We start from the raw sequence: 7500 nt of genomic DNA on the forward strand, positions 1-7500 counted from the left end.
ATATTCCGAATGCAACATAGGTTGGAGTGTTTATTATTTATGGAAGGTTGCAGCGATAAAGGCATCCCGATAGTATATGTTTTTATTATATCTGCTTGCCTTACTCTGATTACCGAACACCTTAGGATTTTTAATTATTTGTGGATTGTACAGTGATAAAGTGCATCTTGACAGTATACATGTTATCACTGGCACTCGCTTTTAGTTTCAAACTTATGGAAAACACTTTAAACAGAATTTACTTCATTTACATCCTAAATAACAATTACACGGTAGTCTCACCTACGGGAATTATTCATAAGTATTCTGTTTTTAAAAACATTTTTTTTACCTTTTATATGCTTCATGGAGTCTATTATCACCTTTACATCTTCAGTATTAACGAAAACCAGCTGTTTATGAAGCTGCTCACGAAACTTTGGTAAGTATGTTAAACTTTCTTTTTCTACTTGAAAATGTGGCGTCTTTGTTGAATACATTATTAACTTTGAACATTTGAGCTGTTGGAGTCGTTTAATAAGATTAAATGACTCCTTCATTTTTTGAGAGTACTAGGGGGATAAAGATGAAAGTTATTTTCTTTTTACGAGGATTATTTACCTCTGACGACATAGAACTGAGATTCCATTTGATTTTCTGAGGTAAAGTGAAGCTAACTGATATTGTATAATATATGAACACTTTCCACATCATCACATTAAAAAATGCCAGTTGCTTTATAAAAGATCAGCTGGTTAAGAACACGTTTATTGAATTTATTGGCAATGTAGGGGACTTTATTCATGTATTACCAATGCGAAGTTTTGTTTTAGTAGTTCACTTGCTATTTCTTTTGGATTTAATGAAATTGAGGTAGAGATAATGTAGAACTACTATGTTATTTTTTCAATCGAGTAATTATCCCTGAAAAGCATTTTCTTTACGTTAAAGAGACCTGCGTTCGGTCGTGTTTAACAGATTAAAAAATAAAAAAAAATCTTTTGGTAAACGTACGGAAAAGATTATAAAAATCTTAAATACAAGATTTAAATTGTTCCTCAGTGTGTTTCAGGGTGAATGTCTGATAAGCCTTTCCACTAATTGTATCAGGAAGCTTACAATGAATATTTATTATTCAACCTCCTCCCCTAAAACAAGATATGTGTAAATGTTCAACAGCAAGATTTTACTTAACAGTATTGCCTCAAGGTAACTTCCTGGCCTAAGACTTAACTGAATGAAGTACGAGGAACTGTTACTTATTTTCGAAACCTGCTAATTACAGTGTTCACCGTATGGGGTTAGTGTCATCAGTGTAACTCACGAGTTGCACTGTAGGCATTACTTTAGGTTCTTTGGACGGTCCCTTTGGCCCCTAGCTGTAGCTTCTTTCATTCCTTTTTACTGTACCTCCATTCATATTCTCTTTCTTCCTTTTTACTTTCCACCCTCTCGTAACCACTGTTTCAACATGATTTTCATAGCTGAACGACCTCATAGGTCCCAGCGTTTGGCCTTTGGCCTAAATGTTATATTGCAATTCCAATTCCCGTAGTGGATGTGAATCATGTGCCAGTTACGTATCTTCAGGAAATTTACATAGTACATGACAAAGCAACAGTTCGAACAAGAGCTGGGAGACTAAATTGCAGTCGAAATTTTCTTAGAAAACATATCCATAATGTTGTGCTCTAAGATAATTTCTTGAGTCAACATTATACATAATACAAAAAATATCTGCTTTATCTTAAATCATTTTTTTCACATGCGTTATGTTCACGTGTTTATGTGATCACTTCGCCTTCCCCAAAGTGTGATTTAGGTAACGGAGAGAGAGAGAGAGAGAGAGAGAAACAGGAAAAAATTCTCCATCAAACGGAGAGATGAGACCAGACGAAAGACTGAATCCTCCAGAAAAGACTTTTTATGGTATCCAAGAATGGGATGTCAAGGAAACCATGATGTTCCTAAGGGGATCGAGCGGGAAATAAGGAAAACGTCGAATATTGTCTGTACCTTCACGCGATGCCTGGGGTTGTTCTTGTAGGAAAGCTTCTTTTGAGATCCCTGAAATAATTAGGATAGGAATATTTGGACGGATGTAATGACTTTCATTTGCTGTGCAGAATAATATCGTTAACGTGATGACTAATTGACATGAGTTAAAAAGATGTATTATTATTATTGGAAATACAAAAAAGTGCTTGTACCGGGTAGAAGAAAGCAGAAAAAGAATGGGCAAGGAAACGAGTGGGGCATAAAGCAGAGGAAGTGATAGACCTGCCTCTCGAAGGATAGAAAGTTATTACATTCCAGGGAAAGGGAAGCTGTTAGAGAGTTCCAGAGCTTCTCAGTAGAAGGAAAGAAATTCTCAGTGAATTTTGCATGCTGAAGATTACTGCTGTCCACATAATAGATGTGGCTCGTTATAAGTATTATAAGGCTGCCTAAGAGTATAAGAGATACCCTACTTCAGTTCAGTGTAACAATGACTTTTAGGAGAGATACACATAAGCTACTTTGCAAAAGAGAGAGAGTAAGGCTCAAGGAAAATTTTAAGAACCATCATAATCATTAGAGTAATTTCCTATTATTTAACCTTATTTAAAAAGGAAGCATCTTATGAAGCACTTCAAATATAAGACAATGTAAGCAGGTAAAGATAATACTAACATAAAACTAGGATAATGCATATCAGAGTCTTAAAAGCCAATTTAGCCCTTTGAACCATGAGATCTTTCCAACGTAGCTGGATGGAGTAAATTAAAGTGTAATGCAAGACTTATTGTGAACCATAGAAGAGGGCCGCCTGGTGAACGATAAGGACATATGCAAAGTTGACCTAAGGGTAAAAGAGGCAGTGCCTATCTTCACACCGGCCAGTAAAACACCCTGCTAATATTTTATTCTCTTGGCCAAAGTACAAAATTGGAGAGGAACGAGATATTCCACGGCATTTCCAGTATTGATTAAAATGAAGACAAGAGTAAATGAGAGCCTAGGATCTTGTACTTGATTAGAGCTGGGAAAGGAGGGAGATGTTACGGTGGTAGGAGCATTAACAGTACGGTTAGACAGGTTCTAAAAATAATTTTAACGAGAGATTAGCTAAAGACCTAAGAGGGAATTTACCTAAGATAACCATTTAGTAGATTAGAGGATGCCTGTTAAGATATCAGAAGCATCAACAAAGGATACTCCAAAATCATGCATAGATGTTTGAACATCAATAAAATCAGAATATAATCCCCAGAATATCTTGCACTATGGAAGCCATACTGATAGTTTAATAGAAAGTTGGACTGAAGATGATCAAGAATGTGCTTATTGAATTAGATTTTGAGTACTGCAGCGGCGATAAAAATTCAAATAATAGGAATATAGCTGAAAGGTTTATAGTTGCCTTTTTTTTAGTACAGCTTCACTGGTGCGGTAAACTGTGAAGGTTTTGAAGGAATATGATTTTGGGTTCTTATGCTCTGCTGTACTTAAAAGATACAAAAACCCTACAGACCTCATTAGTAGAAAATATTGGGGAGGGCATAGGGTAATGGAGTTATAGAGTAGGAGGATCAAACACCGTGGAATTACTTGAAAATGAGATGGCTGAGAATGAGAAGAAAAATTGCCGAAGTTAAGGAAGACTTTATTGGTAAAAGACCTAAAGACCGATTTTTTTTCTCTAGAAATTGGGACCAGTGGTCACATTTTCTATAAGGGCGAGGAAATACCTTTCTTCCAAGTACAGAAGGCTGTTCATTTCCAGCAGATATAAAAAGAAAGAATGCGCAACAACCGAGGAAGACCTCAGGATTGATTGAAGCACCTTCGCTCTTTACCAGTCGGTTTAGGAGCAGAGGTTGAAAAACCAAGTGTTAGAATGAGGTTATGAGAATTGAAGGACTTATGCTAAAATAACTGAGGTCAACTCTCACTTATATAATTTGTCACAAGTTCTAGCTCTCAGCTACTAAAGCGGCATTCGCCCATGGAAAATGGAAACAAGCAGTGTTGATAATAGGAGTTATATTTAACGTCTTGCTTAATCTCACTAAATGTATTACCAATTTATAGTTCATTCAAGAACTAATCTCAGAAACCTGTTGGTATTATCATCTAAGTGGAGGAAGGATAGCAGATTAAATTAATCCAATTTATATAGAGGCATAGAGGTAGACGTATCTCTCTCTCTCTCTCTCTCTCTCTCTCTCTCTCTCTCTCTCTCTCTCTCTCTCTTCCCCTGTTTATTCGTATTGAGATAAGTAATTAGCTCTGCACATATTTCTCAGATGAAGTGCCACTTGCTGACGGGAATTAAAAATATATTTTCAGCTGTCAGTTAGCGTGTGGATAAAGGCTATGCTAACAACAGTTTCGGTAATGATAGGAAAGAGGACAGTCATTCGCTGTTCTTAAAAATTATATAAAGCTTTACAGAAAGATTATTGATTCTAATGCATTGATCACAGAGGGTAAGAACTGTAATAAATGGACTAAACCTTCACCTACTTCGGCGGAAGGCTGGAGCTCGTTCTGTGCGTAAGGTTGGGTGGAGTCATGAGGCAGAGGGGGGAGGGGGGCGGCGTTGAGTGGAGCAAGTCCTAAGGGCCATCCAATCAGTTAGTGAGTTCCTCTACCAGGAGACCTAATAAGCTAGTCATCCACCCAACGCGCATTCTAAATATGCAAAACAGGACCTCAGACTCCAATCTCATCTTGGTGGGAGCTAACATACTCTATACAGCCAGCCCAAATCTGGCACCCTCCCTCCCTCCATACCTCTGTCTCACCCCTTCGCCTTCCCTCCATCCCATCCTTTCTCCAACCGTGTATGAACACCCTCCCTTCCCCCGGGTGTTTCTTCCTAACCTGCCTCTCTTTTACAGCCCCTGTGTGTTACACAAAGATTTTCCAGCGGCTGCTCTTTATGCTAACACCCCTCCCCTTACTTCTACTCAATAACCCCCTACTTTCCCCTTTCCACCCTTCATGGATGCAAGATCATTGCATTGCCCCCTTTCCAGCCTTTCGTGTCTGAACCTCTTCTTTGTAACTGTTATTTTACCAGTCCGATATGACACCTTCGAAAAGCACAGACGCGCACGCGCTACACACACACACACACACACACACACACACACACACACACACACACATTCGTGTGTTTGCATGACTGTCTATAGGAGGTATACATCAGCACGTGCGCTAATACTGCTTTATATCTATGTGCATACGCATAGAAGTGCGTATAAATAAATTTTTAAGTACATTTCTAAGTAATACACTATATTTTTCCAATTCCTTTTTTACTTACAACAAAGAGTATTTTCCTAAAACGTCAAAGATCAATTTGTTTCTCTCCGTTTCTGAAATTACAGAATAGTTTTGACCTTATAGCACGGCGTAACAGTTTTTTCTTTTTTATTTTCTGAGTGCGATTGAACGTGCACTTTACGAAGGTTTTTACATTTCAGTGTACGGTTTGGTTACGTTCATCGTTAGAGTGTAGACCACCTTACTGAGAACTTAAATTTTACATATCTTGTGGAAGGGAAAAAATTAATTACAGCAAAATAATTTGTACAACTCCGGAAGCATGAGACTGCTTTCACACCGTGCATGACGTTCAGTGATGGGTGAGGAAGACTTGTTATCTGTCATTGAATTACTTGGCTGCGTAATGTTGCAGTGCATATGAAGCAATGAATCTTTAATTGCAATGCCGACTGAATGATCGTTATCTGAAATGACACAACATTGACGACCACAGGTACCTCGATGTAGGAAACTGGAAGAGCAAGAGCTTTAAGAAATACCCGACAGCTAAAGTTGCATTGCTTGCAAAATCCAACTTTCTCTTCCCTGCATCGAAAGTTAGACTTGAAAGTAAAATTAGACTCGAATGTAAGGTATTAGTATTTTTATTACTTATGGCAAAAAATTCGGAGTTTATTTGCTGTACTTTTTATATTAAGGGCAACCTTTGTTGTATACGCAGTAAACCTTCGTAATCCGACTGTTGTAGTATTATCATAGTACTTGTTTTACTACCAAACCAATATCATTTGTACCTGGCTAGGACGTGAGCCTAGGGTCGAGGTTTTTAGTGCATGATGAAAATATAAGGTCATCATTACAATGTACTTACCGCTTCTTTTCAGGGTGGAAATGTTAAGAAATATAATAGTTTCATATACCAAATGAATTATATAATTGCGAAGGTAAAAAAAATACATGTCAAATGATATTTGAAATGAAAAAGTCACTGTGTTAAGATTAGGGAGTGAAGTGACGTCAGTGAAGTTAAAATGGAAATAAAGCTATTTTGTGTTGTAAGCTATTTGTGTGGCACATAAAATGGGTTGTGTGGCGTTATTAGAAAATAGCACTTGGTTATAAGCTTACACTTTCAGGGCAGCTTAGCATGAGTAGTCTGTGGCACCTTTGGATCCTAATAGAAGTTTCTGCAAAGTAGAATAGTCGTCATTACATTCTTTTGTAATTACTGAATTATGCATGAACCTTGTGTGCAGAATGCTGCCCTAATATCAGTGGCTTCGTCTTCTTATACAGAAGCTTCCGTCAAGGTTCATTGACACCCGCACAGCATTGCACCACTCGCTTTTATCGAGCATTCATTTTGGAGGTTCCAGGATACGAAGGCGCTTCCATCCCGACATCTCTGTCAAGCTATCTAGTTAGCAGTTTCTAGTCCTTCCTCTCCTCTTACTTGATAGACTTACGAATCGTTTTTTCATCAGACTATCTTTACTACCCAGTTTTTATTGTCACATTCGAGAATTAGCCTTCATTTCTGTTAAAAGGAGATCTGTTTACACCAACCTTTCGTACATTCCAAATTTTACCCCCATAAACACTTCTCATAAGCAAATCTTGTTCAGAATTTCCAGTCGTTCATTCTTCTCTTCCATATTGAATTCAGTGAGTTGTCCTGAAGGCTCCCATTCACCTCTGATCTCTGTATTTGGTAAAATTCATTTTCAGCATTTTGTATTGACAGATAGTTGAAACTATCTTTGGTCTGCAGCATTTTGTGGCTTGTCACCCAGCCACATTGTTACAAATCATTAGAAATTTCTCTTCATCTTTTATCACTGTCCTTTATCACCACTTTGGCAAACATTATTTCACTGGCATCCGTGAACCACGCGGTCATGACACTAGATAACCGCCAATTACTTCCATAATCAATCCACATATCACTCACAATTGTATTCCTTTGTCTTTCCATGTCTTCTGTAACACTTCATCCAGGAATTATTTAAAAGCATCTTAGGCATAATACACCCTTTCACCAGACTCGTACATGAAATCGTTCACTGTCGCTTGCAAATATTCTTATACTAGGTTTGCTTTCATTGCAAAAACTACTGGTTCATCAAATTAAATTTTACATTTTCCTATATAACAGTCATTGCATGGCCACAAAGTTTGTCATAAGGTTTCCATAGCTCATGTAGTTTTTCCCATTATTTTTCAAAGTCTCACAGACTGTTTCAC

This window comes from Macrobrachium rosenbergii, chromosome 1, assembly GCF_040412425.1.
Source record: "Macrobrachium rosenbergii isolate ZJJX-2024 chromosome 1, ASM4041242v1, whole genome shotgun sequence".
NCBI classification, from domain to species: domain Eukaryota; kingdom Metazoa; phylum Arthropoda; class Malacostraca; order Decapoda; family Palaemonidae; genus Macrobrachium; species Macrobrachium rosenbergii.